Source organism: Colobus angolensis, unplaced genomic scaffold, assembly GCF_000951035.1.
Source record: "Colobus angolensis palliatus isolate OR3802 unplaced genomic scaffold, Cang.pa_1.0 Scaffold334, whole genome shotgun sequence".
In the NCBI taxonomy this organism is placed as follows: domain Eukaryota; kingdom Metazoa; phylum Chordata; class Mammalia; order Primates; family Cercopithecidae; genus Colobus; species Colobus angolensis.
In genome coordinates this window covers 2,423,306-2,444,127 of record NW_012116644.1, presented here as the reverse complement: position 1 = coordinate 2,444,127, position 20,822 = coordinate 2,423,306, and the positions used below count along the sequence as shown (strand labels likewise).

The 20,822-nt window shown below is 35.1% G+C and overlaps 1 pseudogene; it reads left to right on the top strand.

The window, feature by feature from the left end:
• The first annotated feature begins 558 nt into the window (after positions 1 to 558).
• Positions 559 to 1,455, top strand: LOC105518974 (annotated as a pseudogene).
• The last annotated feature ends 19,367 nt before the right edge of the window (positions 1,456 to 20,822 follow it).

Sequence of the window (20,822 nt, the reverse complement as noted above, 5' to 3'; positions counted from 1 at the left end):
AATCACTTTTTTAATAAATTATCAGTTTTCTTTTATATGTTTTAGAACATAAAATTTCTGTTTTCAGAAATAAAATGACTATTGTACGAAATGTTTTTATGACATTCTTCCAGAATGCTTCCTGCTTATCCATCTTAATATCTGCATCTGTTCTTTCTCCCTCTTTACATTTTATTACATTTTATTTCTTATCATTTCTTGCTGTAATTCTTTTACATAGCTTCTATATCTTTAAAAAAATCTTGTTCATTATATGGAATTAATTAGCTTGAATTCAATTTATTAATTAAATTATTAATTTAAATTAACTTTTTGTGCAAAATTAATCTTTGCCTACAAAAGGTTAATATTTAGTTCTTCTACCTACACAGTAATGCTGTGTGTGAATTTTTTTTTCTGACCTCTGTTTAGCAAGGCCTATGTGGTGAAACAAGGTCAGTGGAACAATCAGTCTTCTCTCTTTCAGGTATCTATTGCCATTGATAATACTGCATAAAAAGCCTGGTGATAACTTACCTTATTAAAACATCACTTGCTGCTTCTCCGAGAAAACACCAAATGACGGATGACGCCGGTGTGGGGGGAGGAGGGCGCGGAGGCCCTAGTGGCCCTGGTGGCCCTGGGATGGGGAACCGCAGTGGCTTCCACGGAGGTTTGGGCAGCGGTATCTGGGGCCAGGGCCCAGGCCGCGGGGCTCGTGGAGGCAAGGCCGAGGATAAGGAGTGGATGCCCGTCACCAAGCTGGGCCGCTTGGTCAAGGACATGAAGATTAAGTCCCTGGAGGAAATCTACTTCTTTTCCCTGTCCACTAAGGAATCTGAGATCACTGACTTTTTCTTGGGGGCCTCTCTCAAAGACAAGGTTTTGAAGATTATGCCGGTGCGGAAGCAGACCCGTGCTGGCCAGGGCACCAGGTTCAAGGCGTTTGTTGCTATGGGGGACTACAATGGCTACCTCGGCCTGGGTGTTAAGTGCTCCAAGGAGGTGGCCACCGCCATCTGTGGGGCCATCATCCTGGCCAAACTCTCCATTGTTCCCGTGCGCAAAGGCTACTGGGGGAACAAGATCGGAAAGCCCCACACTGTCCCTTGCAAGGTGACAGGCCACTGCGGCTCGGTGCTGGTGCGCCTCATCCCTGCACCCAGGGGCACTGGCATCGTCTCAGCGCCTGTGCCCAAGAAGCTGCTCATGATGGCTGGTATTGATGACTGCTACACCTCAGCCCGGGGCTGCACTGCTACCCTGGGCAACTTCACCAAGGCCACCTTTGATGCCATCGCTAAGACCTACAGCTACCTGACCCCTGACCTCTGGAAGGAGACTGTATTTACCAAATCTCCCTACGAGGAATTCACTGATCACCTTATCGAGATCCACACCAGAGTCTCCGTGCAGCGGACCCAGACTCCAGCTGTGGCTACAACATAGGGTTTTTATACAAGAAAAATCAAGTGAATTAAGCCTAAAAATAAAATAAAATAAAATAAAACATCGCTTGAACCCGGGAGGCGGGGGTTGCAGTGAGCCGAGATTGCACTACTGCACTCCAGCCTGGTGACAGAGCAAGACTCTATCTCAAACAAACAAACAAACAAACAAACAAAATGTATTTATCCTCCTATTACATAGTTTGACAATTTGTGTTCACCTCAGTTTGGCCTGCCTGACTTCAACTGGGCTATCATGCATCTGTGGTCACCTGCTAGGTTCGTTGGGGTTCACTAAAGTGTCTAAAATTGCTTTATCATTTACAACTTATTTTCTCTTCAACAGGCTACCTTCATCTTAATCATATGGTAGTCACCATATTCTAAAGAAGAAGGCTGAATCCCAGTTCAAATAATTGGGAATTAGACAACACTTTTTGATGGGAGAATGTACAAGGATAATTGCAATTATTTTTACAAATAATTTAACCATCTCTTACTCATAAGGAATAGACTTCATTTACAGCAGATTTTATTTTGCAATTTTTTAAATTTATTTTCTCATACGTAATTTAAAGTATTTGAGTCATGTAGTTTCATTTCAAAATAACCAGATGAAATTGTTTATGATTTGGAAATTTTAACACTATTACTTGTTTGATAAATAAATGTTGATTTGAGCTTTCCCATATGTTTGAAACACATTACCACATCACTAGTTCTTAGACATTTCAACACCTAAATGCCTGCATAATTTTAATTTGATTAGTCAGTGTGGCAACTAAATACCTGGCCACCCTCCAGGTATTCATGAGACTGCATGCAGATTGTCGAAAAAATAACAAAAAAGCTAATAGTATTCACATTTGGTTAGTACATACACTGGAACTTGCTGAAGGAGCATACTTTTCTTTTTTTCTGCCAATAGTAAATAAGCACATTTTGTTGATGATTCATAGGTTTTGGGAATGATTGTTTCTACCTCTGCAACCACTAAGTGTATTCTGAGCTGGTGAGAAGCTATGCACTTAAAAATATCTTTGGACTAATTCCCCTGTCCCTGTTCCCACATCCCAACATGGCCACCAGATGCATCCGACCACACTCCAAATTTCTCTCTAGCAAATATTTGGAACATTATTGGTTGCAATAAAATTTGAATTTAATTTATAGTCTGTACATTCGAATTTGTGTCTAAATGCATACTATGCATTTAGAGAAAAAAACTAATAAATTCCATCTTTGATGCCAAGAATAAAATGAAATTATTGTTTTCTTTTCTTTATTACAGTTTAAGTTCTAGGGCACGTGTGCACAGCATGCAGGGTTGTTACAAAGGTATACATGTGCCATGTTGGTTTGCTGCACCCATCAACTCGTCATTTATATTAGCTTTTCCTCCTAATGTTATCCCTCCCCGAGACACCCACCCCTTGACAGGCCCCAGTGTGTGATGTTCCCCGTCCTGTGTCCATGTGTTGCCATTATTCAACTCTTGCCTATGAGTGAGAACATGTGTTGTTTGGTGTTCTGTCCTTGTGATAGTTTACCAAGAATTATGGTTTCCAACTTCATCCGTGTCCCTGCAAAGGACATGAACTCATCCTTTTTTATGGCTGCATAGTATTCCATGGTGTATACATGCCACATCTTCTTAATCCGGTCTATCATTGATGGACTTTTGGGTTGGTTCCAAGTCTTTGCTATTATGAATAGTGCTGCAGTAAACATATGTGTGTATGTATCTTTATATTAGCATGATTTATAATCCTTTGGGCATATACTCAGTAATGGGATCGCTGGGTCAAATGGTACTTCTGGTTCTAGATCCTTGAGGAATTTTCACACTGTCTTCCACAATGTTTGAACTAATTTACACTCCCCCTAACAGGGTAAAAGCATTTCTATTTCTCCACATCCTCTTCAACATCTGTTGTTTCCTGACTTTTTAAAGATCGCCATTTTAAGTGGCATGAGATGGTATCTCATTGTAGTTTTAATTTGCATTTCTGTAATGACCAGTTATGATGAGGATTTTTTCATGTGTCTGTTGGCTGCATAAATGTCTTCTTTTAAGAAGTGTCTGTTCATACCCTTTCCACATTTTTTGATGGGTTGTTTTTTTCTTGCAAATTTGTTTAAGTTCTTTGTAGATTCTGGATATTAGCCCTTTGCCAGATGGGTAGATTGCAAAAATTTTCTCCCATTCTGTAGATTGCCTATTCATTCTGATGATAGTTTCTTTTGCTGTGCAGAAGCTCTTTAGTTTAATTAGATCCCTTTTGTCAATTTTGATTTCTGCTGCCATTGCTTTTGGTGTTTTAGCGATTAGGATTTTGCCCATTCCTATGTCATGAGTGGTATTGCCTAGGTTTTCTTCTAGAGTTTTTATGGTTTTACGTCTTACATTTAAGCCTTTAATCCAGCTTGAGTTAATATTTGTATAAGATGTAAGGAAGGGATCCAGTTTCAGCTTTCTACATATGGCTAGCCAGTTTTCCCAGCACCATTTATTAAACAGGGAATGTTTTCCCCATTGCTTGTTTTTGTCAGGTTTGTCAAAGGTCAGATGGTTGTAGATGTGTGGTGTTATTTCTGAGGCCTCTGTTCTGTTCCATTGGTCTCTATATCTGTTTTGGTGCCAGGACCATGCTGTTTTGGTTATTGTAGCCTTGTAGTATAGTTTGAAGTCAGGTAGCATGATGCCTCCAGCTTTGTTCTTTTTGCTTAGTATTGTCCTGGCTATGCAGGCTCTTTTTGAGTTCCATATTAACTTTAAGGTAGTTTTTTTCAATTCTGTGAAGAAAGTCAGTGGTACCTTGACGGGGATTATTTCTCACACTTTAAACATCACTGGAATGCAATAAAAAGGCAAGTCTAAATCCTCATGTTTAATTTCACTTTAATGCCTTTTCAGTAACAGTAAACAAATCAATATGCAGGACAGAATTTTTATAGTGCATTGTTTTCAATGTAATTGAAGAAGATTTAATCTAGTTGTCAGTTGATGGATTGTTAAAACAATTTCTAATGACTAATCATCTTGTGACTTTGACATATAAATCAAAAGTTTAAAGTATTGTGAGACTTTGCTGTGAAAAGTTACTTAATTTAAATGTAGGTCATTTATGTGAAAAATTCTTCAGTGCTTCCACATTATAGTACTTAGAAATTGTCATCCCAATACATAAGCCATGAGAAAAAATTACTATATCTATATCCTTAAGTGAAGAACTTCCAATATGAAATGTCAACATTTATAAACTATTTAATTCATTGTACTTATAATATTTTGATCAATTGTCAACTGATAATTAATAGCAAAGTTTCACAATACTTTAAACTTACATAAAATTTTAAAAATTAGAAAGAATTTTCACATAAATTAGAAAAACTTTAAAGATTTAAAAATTAGAAAATTTAAAAAAAATTAGAAAACTTTTAAAAATTAGGAAAACTTTTCACATAAACTACATTTAAATAAAGTAACTGTTCATAGCAAAAGTTTCAAAGTACTTTAAACTTACATAAATTTTAAAATACAATACTTTAGCATAAAGCTTTAAAAATTAGGCTTATGAGCTCAACAATATAAAGTACATAAAATATATATGTATATTCATAGCTTTGTTTCAGAGAAATATGAGATGACAGTCACACTTTCAGGTATAAGTATCATGTCAGGACAGATCCTGTGGTCAAAGTGGAATTGAAACATAAATTCAAGGTGAAAAAATGATATGTTCTAACAATGTTCTAAATAAATGTTTTTCCAGTTTAGTCATAATCTTGTAGGTTATATTATTGTATTCTTCAAGTGGAATATAACATAAGGTCTAGGAAGAAAAGGGTTAATTGGGGCTGTGCTAATTGAAAGGGAGAGAGACAAATAACAATAGACCTGTCCTTTTCTAATCTCTGTGATTTCTGAAATGCTGCAAATCGTAAGAATGTACTACAATTGATGATGTTTATATTTCTTTCCAATTATCACTATTTTATGAAACCTGATGAAAATATTTTCTTCAAATTTGAGTGTTCACAAATTTCATCTTCAATATGTTTATAATTTAGTCATATAAGGTTGTATTCCTGTAGATTGTATTTAACATTTAAAGTGGTTTTTTTTATTGTGTTTGAATACTTTGAGTAAATTTAATTTTAACACTTTAAATAATTAAAAATTTAAATTTGTATATTACAATGTCAATAAGTACTTTTGTTTATAATTTAAATAATGTAGAAGTACAACATCAAATAAGGAGAGCATCCATTTCATGCTAATCTTCATATTTGCTTATAAATTCTTACTGTTAAGTTTTTTTGTGTATCATTCTCCATGTTAATGTGCATATAAATGTATCATTTGTATGAAGATATATGAAATTTTATATAAATACTTTATATAAAGATAACATAAAATGTGTATTTTTCAAAAAGCTGAAAATAGTGGATAACATGCACAATGTTTACAGCAATGTTCTAGAATTACAGGAAAAATAGGAGAAGACTCAGGGTCAGTAACAAGGAAAGCACTGAAAAGCAGAATGCTGAGCTAAAGCAGGTGCAGCCATGAGAGCCGAAATTCACCAAAGCGGTTTAACACACCTACAGGGATGGAAGATGAAGACTGCACACTCCAAGCAAGAAGTTGCAACTGAAACATGTACAGAAATGCAAATCTTGTATAGAAAATGTTAGGTTAGTCAAGAGCCATAGTAATCTATGTTAGAATGAATTTGCATAAGTTCCAGGAATAAAATGACCAATTAACTATCATAAAAATGTAAACAGCTACATTGCAATATTTACTAAAAAAACACAACTTACTAAAATGTTGGCAAGAAGAAATACGAAATCTAAATGGTCGTATGGATTAAAAAAATAAATTGTTATTAAGATCTCTCTGTTAGGAATAGAGATCTTCAAAACCAATTCTTCTGTAATTTAATCAAAGAAATTAGAACAATTTTGCAATTATCCTCCAGAGAATGGGAAAAAAATAAATATTTTCCAACTTGAACTATGAAGTCAAAATTGCAATACTAATAAAGATAAAAAATTGCTTGTAAACAAGGAAGCAATAGGCTAGTGTCCCTTGAAAACATAGCAAAATAGTTTAACTGAAAAGAATAAATTAACTTTTCATTCTTTATAGACAATATAATTTTATAAGTACAAAACTCAGAAGAGTCTATAGAAATAAATATTAGAATAGCGAATGGACCTAACATTGTTACTAATGTTAAATATAAAATAACACTTACAATTTTACACACCACTAGTAAAAACTAAACAAATGATAATTTTACAGAAGCATCATAATTTTAACATCAAATATCTAAAATCTAAAAAAAGTCTACAAAATTGCTACACTGAAAACCACAAATATTTCTGAGCAAAATCAAAGAAGACAAATTTGTGGGAGATATACCATGTTTATTAAGAAGAAGTGTCAATACTTAAATGTTATTTCTTCCGAAACTGATGCCTAGATTTTTGTACTGCAAGTACAAAAACACAAAACAAAAAACTCTCCACACAACCAGATTGTACAAAATATCACAAGGCAACAATCAATAAGGTAGTGTCATATTAGCACAAAGTAGTTGCCAAATGAAATGTATAGTAGAATCCAGATACTTATCCAAATATAGTCACCTGACTAGACACCACAGTTTACAGGAAAATTAAATAACTTTTAATAAATTATTTTTGATAAAGTTGGTATCTACACAGAAATAATGCATTTGAGTCTTCTCTTCATACATGGAGAAAAAATCAATTTCAGATGGTTTACAGATGTGAATATAAAATTAAAACAATAATAATTTTAAGGGAAAACATAGAATATCTTTATGATCTTGAAGTAGTTAAAGATGCTTTACCAGAATGAAAATTTCACTAATCATTAGTGAAGATTTTTTGAATTATATCAAAATTAAGACATTTTATTAATCAAAAGTCACTATAGAAATCATTAAGAAATGTTTGAATTATCCCTTTAGATTAATTGAAAAATTAACATACTACATATAAAATATAATATAAAATTGGTATTAAATTACCAATTTTTAAATGGTGCCTTATAAGTTGACAATAGCATTCATATAAATATATAAGTTTACAAAAATATCTAGGAAAACCCTGAAAAAAAGATTATGATGTAAGACATGCCCCGGTAGATACAAAAATATAAAAGGATCTATAATTATATCAATATGGTTCTGGAACATATGGAGACAACAAGACCAATGAAGCAGAAGTGTAACTCCAGAAAAAAATGTTTCATCTCCATATAGAAATCTCAAATTCTTTAGGCAAACATGTCATTTTAAAATTATAATGTTGGGTCAACTGGACAGCCATTCAGAAATGAACTAAACAATTAACAAAATATTTAAAGCAATTTATGTTTCAATACACTAATATTAATTGCAAATGCATCAAATGTCTAAATATAAAAAGCAATCAATACACATTCTGAAAGAAAATATAGGCAAATTCTTTTATAACCTCTACATTGGAGAAAAGTTTATAACCATGATTTTAAAAGTATTAACATAGAAAAAAATAAAGCAAATGACATGTAAAACTACATAAAAACTTGCATACCAAAAACACCATAAATAGAAATCAAATGTAGGGTTACTAATATATGAAGAAATATTAATAATTAAAAGAAAAAAATCATAGAAAAATAGACAAAAATTTATACACAGTGATATGATTTGGCTGTGTGTCCCCACCCAAATCTCACCTTAAACTGTAATACCCATAATTCCCACATGTCCAAGGCAGAACCAGGTAGGGATAATAGAATCTTAGGAGTGGTTTTCCCTATGCTGTTGTTGTCCAAATGAGTGAGTCTCATGAGATCTTTTGGTTTTTTAAGCATCTGAGATTTCCCCTACTGGAACTCATTCTCTCGCTTGCTGCCCTGTGAAGAGGTACCTTTGGTCATGATTGTAAGTTTCTTAAGTCCTCTCCAGCCATGCGGAACTGGGAGTCAATTAAATCTCTTATATTTATAAATTACCCAGTCTGAGGTATTTCTTCATAGCAGCATGAGAATGAGCTAATACAGTAAATTAGTACCAAGAGTGGGGTGCTGCTATAAAGATACCCTAAAAAGTAGAACTAACATTGGAACTGGGTAACAGGCAGAGGTTGGAACAGTTTGGATGGCTCTAAGAAAACAGGAAAATGTAGGAAAGTTTGGATCTTCATAGAAACTTTGAGGGCTTAGAAGACAGGAAGATGTGGGAAAGGTTGAAACGTCCTAAAGACTTGTTAAATGGCCTTGAACAAAATACTGATAGTGATATGAACAATAAAGTCCAGGGTGAGGTTGCCTCAAGCTTGTTTTGAACAGGTATAAGGGTCACTATTTCTATGCTTTAGCAAAGACACCAGTGTCATTGTCCCTGCTCTAGAGATCTGTGGAACTTGGAATTTGAGAGAGATGATTTAGGGTATCTGGCAGAAGAAATTTCTAAATGGCGAAGCATTCAAGAGGAAGTAGAGCATAACATTTTGGAAAATTTGCAGCCTGATGATGTGATGAAAAGGAAAACCCATTTTCTGGGGATAAATTCAAGTCAGTTGTAGAAATTTGCATAATTAATGAGGAGATGAATGCTAATCACCAAGACAATTGGAACAATGTCTCCAGGGTATGTCAGAGGCCTTCATGGCAACATGTCCTATCACAGGTCCAGAGGCTTAGGAAGGAAAAATGGTTTTGTGGCCAAGGCCCAGGACCTGACTGCTCTATGCAGCCTTAAGACGTGGTGCTCTGAGTCCCAGCTGCTTCAGCTCCAGCCATACCAGAAAGGGGCCAAGGTACCACTCATGCCATTCATTCAGAGGGGGGAAGCATCAAGCCTTGGCAGTTTACACATGGTGTTGGGCCTGCAGGTGTACAGAAGACAATAATTGAGGTTGGGGAACCTCCACCTAGATTTCTAAGGATGTATGGAAATACCTGGATGTCCAGGCAGAATTTTACTATGGGATGGGGCCTTCATGGAGACTCTCTGCTAGGGCAGTGCAGAAGGGAAGTATGGGTTGGAGCCCCCATACAGTTACCACTGGGGTACTCGCTAATACAGCTGTGAGAAGAGGGCCACTATCCTCCACACTCCAGAATAATAGATCCACTGACAGCTTGTACCATGCATCTAGAAAAGCTGCAGACAATGCCAGCCCATGAAAGAAGCTGGCAGGGGAGATTTACCCTATAAAGCCGCAGGGGCAGAGCTGCCCAAGACCATTGGAGCTCACCTCTTGTATCAGTGTGACTTGGATGTGAGACCTGGAGTCAAAGCAGAACATTTTGGAACTTTAAGGTTTAATGACTGCCTTATTGGATTTTGGACATTGTGGGGCCTGTAGCCCTTTTCTTTTGGCCAATTTTTCCCATTTAGAATAGATATATTTACCCAATGCCAGTGCCTCCATTGTATCTAGGAAATAACCAACCTGTTTTGATTTTACAAGTTCATAGGTAGAAGGGACTTGCCTTGTTTCAGATGAGACTTTGCACTTTTGCACTTGTGTTAATGTTGGAATTAGTTAAGACTTTGGGGGACTGTTGGAAGGGCATATTTTGAAATGTGAGGGCATGAGATTTGGGACGGACTGGAGCAAAATGATATGGTTTGGTTCTGTGTTCCCACCCAAATCTCACATTGAACTATAACCCCTATAATCCTCACATACCAAGGCTAGAACCAGGTGGAGGTAATGAAATCATGGGGGCAGTTTCCCCCATTCGGTTCTCATGATAATAGGTGAGTCTTATGAGATCTGATGGTCTTATGAGAAACTGACATTTCCCCTGCTAGCACTCAGTTTCTCTCTTGCCTGTGAAGAGGTGCCTTCCACCATGATTGTAAGTTTCCAAAGGCCTCCCAGTCATGTGGAACTGTGAGTCAAAAAAACCTCTTTTCTTTATAAATTATATAGTCTCAGGTATTTCTTCATAGTGGTGTGAGACTGGACTAATACACACAGACAATTCAGATGTATAAAAATGACTCCCAAGCATATGAAGAATTTCAATTTCCACAGTAAGAGAAATTCTTTAAAATAGCAATTAGATACAATTTGTCAAACATTTGCAAAAATTCAAACACTTTGTTGGTGAGACTGTAGGGAAATATGTGCCAATGTACTGCATTGCCATACAGTAAAAAGTGATTGTATTCCTAATGAAAAAAAATTCATTGATAACTAACAAAATTACCTATTCATTTTCCCTTTGATAAAGCTATGTGACTTAGACATTACCTTATTGATATGCATCTAAAAATATAGAAGTACATATGTACAAGATTATTAAATGAAGAACTATTTGCAATAAAAATTATTGGATTTTACAATTTGGTATGTTTTTGCAGTGCCTGGTACTGGTTATTCCTTTTCACGTTTAGCGCTTCCTTTAGGAGCTCTTGTAAGGCAGGCTTGGTGGTGACAAAATCTCTCAGAATTTGCTTGTCTGTAAAGGATTTTATTTCTTCTCCGCTTTTGAAGCTTAGTTTGGCTGGATATGAAATTCTGGTGTGAAAATTATTTTCTTTAAGAATGTTGGCCGGGCGCGGTGGCTCAAGCCTGTAATCCCAGCACTTTGGGAGGCCGAGACGGGCGGATCACGAGGTCAGGAGATCGAGACCATCCTGGCTAACACGGTGAAACCCCGTCTCTACTAAAAATACAAAAACTAGCCGGGCGAGGTGGCGGGCGCCTGTAGTCCCAGCTACTCCGGAGGCTGAGGCAGGAGAATGGCGTAAACCCGGGAGGCGGAGCAGATCCGGCCACTGCACTCCAGTCCGGGCGACAGAGCGAGACTCCGTCTCAAAAAAAAAAAAAAAAAAAAAAAAAAAAAAAAAAAAAGAATGTTAAACATTGGCCCCCACTCTTTTCTGGCTTGTAGGGTTTTTGCGGAGATATCCACCATTAGTCTGATGGGTTTCGATTTGTGGGAAACCCGACTTTTCTCTCTGAGTGCCCTTAACATTTTTTCCTTCATTTCAACCTTTTTCAATCTGATGATTATGTGTCTCGGGGTTGCTCTTCTCGAGGAGTATCTTTGTGGTGTTTTCTGTATTTTCTGAATTTGAATTTTGGCCTGCCTTGTTAGGCTGGGGAAGTTCACTAGATGACGGGTTGATGGGTGCAGCAAACCACCATGGAACGTGTATACCTATGTAACAAGCCTGCACATTCTGTACATACACCCTAGAACTTAAAGTATAATATTAAAAAGATTGGAAACTAAATGTCCAACTTTAGGTGATTGATTGCATAAACTATAGTACATCCACATAATTGGATATTAGGTAGCTGTACAAAAGAGTGAGACAGAATTTTATAACCTGATAGGAAGTGCCTTCTAGAATATTTTCTTAACTGAAAATTGCATAATTCAAAGGAAACAAATTGCAGTATGTGACATTTTCTGTTTCACCAAAAGAAGAATAATAAAACATAAATGCCTAATTGTAGCTTTTTTTTTGCCTTTTTGTTTATTAAAATATTTCTGTGGTAATTCAATAAAACTGCAACTCAGTTACCCCTTTGTAATTACACCAGGAAAGACTTGTGAACTAATTATTTTATTTATTCAAGCAGTAGAATAGTAATTTACCAGGAGGACAACTTTTGGCAATGGTTCCAAATCAGACTAAGTTTCCAACCCCAGGGGTGCTCCTGCTTTGTCAGGACTCCCTGCTCAACCCCAGGCCTTCGGATCTCTAAAGGGATGGGGCCTTGAGAGCGATTTTTTAAAAGTAATCTAAGCTAGTTAGATGACTAGTTCAGTTTGATGAAAACATGTCTAGTGGTCTCTTGCAGGGCTTCTCAATGTCAGTATACCCTTGAAAAACTTTCAAAAGTGCAGATTTTGTGTCCAACTCCAAGGGATTCTAATTGTTGAATGAGGTGTAGAAATTGGCATTTTTAACAATCTCTCAAGTTGCTTTTGGAACAGGTTGCTAGTGTAACTCACTTTAGGGAGCATTGCTCCATTCAGGCTTTGGTAAAAGGCAGGCACATGGATAAATAATGGGACAAATGTATGAGGTTTAACTATTGCTTCTCCAAGGCCAGTTACAAATCAGTCCTCTAAACAGTGGATGTACCTATGGCCAACATAGTACCTATGTCTAGAGACTCCAGTGCCAAAGAGAGTGAGGGTAAAGGTGACTATGGGGACAGTGTGGGCTTTCTGGCATATCTTGCTCTTCTTTTTCTTCAACTTTTATATTGAGTTCAGGGGTACATGTGCAGAATTTGTTACATAGGTAAACGTGTATCATGGTGGTTTGCTGCACAGCTCATCCCATCACCTACATGTTAAGCTCAGCATCCATTAGCTATTCTTCCTGATGCTCTCCATACCCCCTGTGCCCTCTGACAGGCCCCAGAGGGTGTTGTCCCCCACTTGTGTCCATGTGTTCTCATCACTCAGCTCCCACTTATAAGTGAGGATATGTGGTGTTTGGTTTTCTGTTCCTGTGCTAGTTTGCTGAGAATAATGTCTTCCAACTCCATGCATATCCCTGGAAATAACATAATCTTGTTTCTTTTTATGGCTACATAGTATTCCATTCAATTCTAATTAATTGTTATTGGTTCTATCTTACTGTTTTCATTGTCATATTGATACCTTCTTTCTCTCTCACAGTGAGAATCCTCATATTCAATATACTTCAGTTCAACATCAATATGTACCATATATTGATATATGTACCACATATTGATATATGTACCATATATACGAAAAGTATAGGTACCATATTTTCTTTATCCAGTCTATCATTGATGAGCATTTCGGTTGATTCTAGGTGTTTGCTACTGTGAATAGTACTGCAATGAATACAGGCATCCATGTATGTTTATAATATACTGATTTATATTCCTTTGGGTGTATACTCAGTAAGCAGATTGCTGGGTCAAATGGTATTTCTGTCTCTAGAACTTTAAGGTATCATCACACTGTCTTCCATAATGGTTAAATTAATTTATGCACCCGCCAACAGTGTAAAAGCATTTCATTTTCTCAGCAACCTTGTCAACATCTGTTGCTTTTTGGCCTTTTTATACTATTCATTCTGACTGGTGTGAGATAGTATCTCATTGTGATTTTGACTTGCATTCCTCTAATGATAAGTGATGTTGAGCTTTCTTTCATATGATGCATCATGTATGTCTTGTATTGAGAAGTGACTATTCAAGTCTTTTGCCCACTTTTTAATGTGTTTTCTTGTTTTTTTGTTTGTTTTCTTCCTGTACATTTGTTTAAGTTACATGGTAGTCTGCGCCAAAAAAAATTAAAGTAAGACAAAAAGCAATAAATTTACTTACCTATAAAAATTGAGTGGTGAACTGGGATAGAAGAAAAATGTGACAGAGTGATATATTTCTAGTATAATTATTTGCATAACTTTGCCTTTGGAAGCACTTTAATGTTCTGCATACTTAAAAACAATTAAAACATTAATAAAAAATAGGAGAAGAAAACTAGAATAAAAGCAATCAATCACAATACCATTTTAAATGAATAGCAATCCTATAATCCCAGCATTTTGGAAGGTCGAGGCAGGCAGATAACCCAAGGTCAAGAGCAAGAGTTTGAGATCAAACTGGCCAACATGCTGAAACTCTGTCTCTACTAACAACAACAACAACAACAAAAATACAAAAATTAGCCAGGCATGATGGCAGGTGCCTGTAATCCCAGCTACTCGGGAGGCTGAGGCAGGAGAATCGCTTGAACCTGAGAAGTGGAGGTTGCAGTGAGCTAAGATCGCACCATTGCACTCCAGTCTGGGTGTCGCAGTGAGACTCTGTCTCAATAAATAAATAAATAAATAAATAAATAGCAATATTAGAGGGATCAACAGGGGTTGGAGTACAGGAGAAAACAAATCTTTAGTTCTTTTAAATATTTTGTTTTCTTAATTTTAGTATAAGCAAAGTAATTTTTAAACTATTATGAATATAAGATTGAGCAAATATACTGATGTTGAAAGTGAAGTACATTGAATGTGAGGGTTCTCTCTGTGAGACAGAAGGAAGTTACTAATATAAAAATGAAGTGGTAAGATAGAACCAACGACAAGGAACTAAAATTGAAGATAGCAGTGTATAAACACATAATTTTGGGACTATGTGTCTTTGTATTTAGACTGGATCTTAGTCTAAAGATCATTAAAAGCTACTAGACCACTTTGAGCAATGACTCTCAGAAACAAGGGAACGATAGGTTTGAGATTAACAAGGAGGATCATGTCATACCAGAGAATATGGCTATATCAGAAAGTGATGAGGACATATCACAAAAGCACAGAAGTCAAATTGAAGAAAATCCCATTGCCAAAACTGTGACAGTTTGACCATAAAGATAGTTAATTATGATAATAAACTATAAATTATTAAAACTTGGGAAAATCATAAGTGATAATAAAAATAAATGAATAGATGCATTAATTAAGGTGCTCTTGCTTAGAACACTGGATGCCAACTGGTAAAAGTAAAATGAGTCCTGTAGTTGGAAAATCATCCTGTTTTGTCCATCAAAATTATAAAAATGTGTTCCATCAAGGATCATTAATAAATATGAACTCTATGCAAAAATATTGATGAGAACTAGAATATTTTGTGCTCTTAATGTATATTTCACAAGTTGTATTTATATCAGAAAATATACTAATTATATACTGGAAAAACTGAAGAGCATCACTACTGAGTGATGACACCTCAATCACCAATGAGAGGGGCATATGGACATCATATGCCTCCAGATGTGACATTCTGAGAAGGATGTGCAATCACTTATATAACACTCACCCTGAGAACACATAACTTGAATTTAAATACAAGTAAACATAGAGCATAAAAATCCTGAATGAGAAATGTTCTATTTAAAAAAAAAGTAAAAACAGTCTTCAAAATATCAACATCATAAAAGACAAACAATTGAATGCTGATATTTTTAAAAGATTTAAAAATATGGCAACTATATAGTAGATGATTTTAGAGCATATTTGAACTGAAAATGAAATCTAAAAAGCTATGAAATACACTAACTTATTTCCAAATTGAAATACTAAGCACAGTTTAGACAATACCACTCATAATATTAAATGTACACAATGTCCCTAATCTTAGGAAGTAAACACTGAACTATATTAGAAAAAACGATAAAGCAAAAGTGGCAAAATCTTAATAATAGCCAAGACTAGGTAAAAGGTTTACAAGTATTCTTTGTACTACTCATATTGTAACTTTACTGTAAGTTTAAAATCAAAGGCACAGCAGTGAATGTGAAAATAAATTATCAGTATGGTTGATTATCTGACAAATAACTCATCCAAAAAATTACAGAACTTGTATAAAGCAATGAGCAAAAATAGAAAACAAATGATCACCACTAAAATAACATAAGGCTAAAAATTGAAAACGGACTAAACCTTGAACAAAAACTTTTTAAAAGGCTATCTAAATGCTCAATAAACATACAGACAAAGTGTTGTTAGGAAAATAATACAGTGACATATGCCTACATATCCGTCAGAATGACTGAACTGAATAAATCTATTAACAGCAAATGTTAATTAACGTGCAAAGTAACTGAAACATTCATATTCTAATAAGGTTGTGCTAATTGGGACAAACATTTTGGAAAGCTAAAATTGCCTACTAAAGCTGAAAAGGTAAATTTCTGTGATCTAGAACTTTCACTTGTAAGTATATATACAACTAAAATGAATACATATTTTCACCAAGAACCTGCATAAGAATGTTAGTTAACTTGTTCACACTATTGCAGCAGTGAAAAACTAGAAACTACCCATATGTTACTCAACAGCACAATGGGTATATAACTTTTATGATATGCATACAAGGGAATACTCATTAAATGAAAAGAAAATAAAAAGAAACATAAATATGCACAATGGTATGAATAATCATAATGTTGAAGGAAATGAGCCAGGCACCAAAGTGTAACTTCCCTGTGATATAATTGGCATAAAATTTTAAAGAACTGGCAAAATGAATTAATTACATTAGATATCAGGATAATGGCTACCTAGAGAATAAAAGTTGATATGAGTGGGGCTTACAGGATTCTTGGTATAGTGTATATCTTTATCTGGGTGCCATTTAAATAGGTGTGTTCACTTTCTAAAAGGTCATCAAATTTCCTGTTTATAATCTTTCTACTTTATTACATGTTATTATATAGTTTTCTAGGACTGCTGCAATGAAGTGTCATAGACAAGACTGACTAAATAACAAAAGGGTATTCTTTCACAGTTTTGGAGGCTAGAAATCCAAGATTAAGATGTCAACAAGGTTAGTTTCTTCTGAGAACTCTCCTTGGCTTCTGTATGGTTGACTCCTTCCTGTGTCTTCACATATTCACCCTTCTGTTTTTCTGTGTCCAAATTCTCTCTTCTTAAAAAGATAGCATTCAGATTAGATTAGGACCCACCCTGATCTGATGATGTCATTGTAACTTAATTACCTTTTTACAAATCCTATCTGTAAAAGCAGTCTCAGTACTGAGGGTTAAAACTTCAACATACTAGATTTTTTAGGGGGTCACAATTCAGCCCATCAAAGTTATATTTCAATTAAAATATACTTTAACAAAAAAATCACCAGGTGTCTATATTAGTTTGTTCTCTCATTGCTGTGAAGAGATACTTGAGACTGGATAATTTATATATATATATATACACACACACAGAGGTTTAATTGACTCACAGTTCTGCAAGCTGCACAGGAGGCACAGCTGGGGAGGCCTCAGGAAATGTATACTTATGGGGGAAGGCTAAGGGGAAGCAGGCATGTCTTACATGGCCAGAGAAGGAGTAAGAGAGAGAAGAGAGAGGTGCTACACAGTAAACAACTGATTTCACGAAAACTCACTATCATGAGAACAGTAAAGGAAAAATCCACCCCCTTTCCCGATCATCTCCTACTGAGTCCCTCCTCCAACATGGGGGATTAAAGTTCAACATGAGATTTGGGCAGGAACACAAATTCAAATCATATCAGTGTCTTTTTACAAATTTCATTTCCGTAGGTTTTCAGGGAACAGGTGGTATTTGGTTACATGAGTAAGTACTTTAGTAGTGATTTGTGAGATTTTGGTGCACCTATCAGCCAAGCAGTATATGCTGACCCCAATTTGTAACCTTTTATCCCTCATCCCCTTCCCACCCTTTCCCTCTAAGTCCCCAGAATCCGTTGTATCATTCTTATGCCTTTGTTTCTTCAAAACCTAGCTCCCACTTATGAGTGAGAACATACAACGTTTGGTTTTCCGTTCCTGAGTTCTTCACTTAGAATAATAGTCTCCAATTCCATCTAGGTTGCTGCAAATGCCATTAATTCATTCCTTTTTATGGCTGAGTAGTATTCCATTGTGTGTGTTTGTGTGTGTGTGTGTATATGTTATATATATAGTTATATATTGTTATATATAGTGATATGCATTTATACACCACTATATAGTTATATATAGTGATATGCAATTATATATGGTGGTATATATAGTGTATATACATAGTGACATGTTGTTATATAGTTTTATATATATATGGTTTATATATATATATATATATATTTTATGGCTGAGTAGTTGTCCATTGTGTTTATATATCACAATTTCTTTATCCACTCATATAATGACTTATTTTCCTCTGGGTAGATACTCAGTAGTGGGATTGCTGGATCAATGCTAGTTCTACTTGTTGTTCTTTAAGGAATTTCCACACTGTTGTCCCTAGTGTTTGTACTAGTTTTCATTCCCACCAGCACTATCAAAGTGTTCCTTTTTCACGGCATAAATGGTGTCTTAAACAGCAAGTTTGGCAAGCTGGGATAAGAGTGTTACAGACAATGGAAGCTATGAAAATATGACTAAGGCAGATCAAATGCTGCAATTTCAGGGAAAAAAAAGGAGTTAGTGGTGATTGAGCAGATGTACAATGGGGACTATGGTAAGAGAAAAGACAAAAGAGGGCCAGGAGGTCACATTCTGTAGGGCTTTAAGGAAACATATTTTTGTGTTCTAAACACGTTTCAGGTCACCTGAAACACTGAAATATTATTTATTACAAGATATTTAGTGAATGGCCTCAATAGTGAAGATAACATATCCTAGCCTGACTTAACTTTAATTATAATTACAGGGATTCCAACTCAAGTGTGTCCGACCACTGATCATATTATGTAAAATACTTGGAAAACTAAAATTAAAGAATTTGTAAAGGAGTTTGCTAAAATGTTATACTTAGAATAGCTATATATCCAGATTATTGGAGGGATACTTAACTTGAAGGCATACATAACTATTAAAAAATAAAGAAACACAATCCACATGCAGGGGTGTATAGCTGTGAGGCTGCAAATTTATGCTCCCTATAAACTGCTGCAGATGTTGCTATTGGGATAATCTGACATCTTTGGTAGAAGAAAAAGTTCCACTAGTGATGTAACCAAAGAATTAATTGGACATTGCTCAGAGAGTTATCTGCAAAAGTCTGTACCATAAATTTTTAATTTAAATTATCATAAAAGAGTCTTCTGTAGTGAGCTGTTTAAAAACTGTAGAAAATAATTTCTGTTGAGTTATTGGTATTAGTTTCTTTAAAACAATATTTGTTAAATTCAAGATTTAAATTAATTTATTTGGAATTATGGACTTCTAGAAATAGAAAGAACATTAGGAATATTCCAGTCCAGCTGTTTTATGTTTCAAATCGGGCTGAGAGAAGTTAAATGATATTCCCCAAGGTTACATTAATTGACAAAAATGTTGAAACTAAAACTAAGTTTCCATGGGTTTATTCTCCCTCCTTTTAAGTGGCAGTTCTAAAACCTATTTGGTCTGATAGGAGTGTCATATCCCTGAAACTTTCCTGCAGTGCTCACCCAAATTGAAGGTAGAGTTGCCAAAGAGTAACTACTACAAAACGGAAAGAACTCAGTCAATTTCCTCTCTTCTCTCGGTAGGAACTCACAGAAGAGTATATTCTCTTAAAGTTCATGAAGTGAAAACAGTAGAAAGAACCGGAATTTATGTACAGGGGAAAAGTCATTAGATAGTCTTTTACAGTGTCTGTTAAAGTGGTATTTCAAGAATTTTTACAGACATATTTGCATCATTACTTGCCTGAGAATATTAATTCTTTTTCAATCAACATTAATGATGGGGATATAGGTTAAGTTTTCCATAACATAAAATAAAATATAGATTGTATGAAATCTATATTTTATTGAAATTGAATTAATTATTGACAAATGTAATATGCATATAAATCACCAGGGGAAGTAAAATGCAGAATTCAGGGATTCCACATTCAAGGTTGCTTCAGTAGACTTAGTGGTGAAGACAGAATCTTTGTATTTATCACAGGTAACTAAAATAACTGGTTCCTAGACCACATTTTGAGAAAAGCTATTGCAATGCATCTGGATGTCTTTAGGGGCATTTTCTTACCTTACCTCCTGGCTGTTGTTCATTTCATTTGTTTGTACTTTTGAAATTTTGCTATATTCCTGATCATAGACCACATCTAACTTTCATCAATGTATTTCCTTCATTATTTTTCTGTCAGTCAAAAAGTATTGCAATATAACTTAAAATGGTCGTATTTATTACTGGCACTATCTTTGATAATACGTATTGTAAACTGAATATAACAATGTATACATAGGTACTGTATGACATTTCTACAAAAATTAAATGTAAATGTGATTATCAAGATATCAGTTAATGAAATTAATAATATGCAGCTTTGGCTTCTGACAGGGGACTCAAGAGAGATATTCATTTCAAAATTACAGAATAGAAACCCTGGCTAAATAGGTGTACTAAGTTAGAGTTTCATCTAAACTATGAATGAAATCATGTATATTGGAATGTGTTTTATTTAAGGAGAAGATTGAGCATTAATAAAATCCAGATTCTGGTGCAGTAGGTTTCAGGTGAGGCATAAGATTCTGAATTTCTACCACACTCCCAACTGATACCTATATTTCTGATCTGTGAATCATGTTTTGTACAATGATGCTTTAGAGGACATTTCTTTCATTGACATATCACAACTCTGTGTGGTGAATCTATTTATCATACTATATTCACAATAATGTTCCAGTGGAGTGTTGTTCAATCTACCTGTGGAATTCTTTGATAGTGTGCATTGTAGATTTCTTTTGTCAGTTCCTGAAAAAGAAAATGTTTTTCACCATCTGAGGTAATTTTTTCTTTGTATCCACTTATATATGAGTGCTCTGTTTGTATTATTTGGGAACTAATTGCCCTGAATTGAGAATCAATTGACTCTTCAGCTTGCATTCAGCTTGCACTGGTGA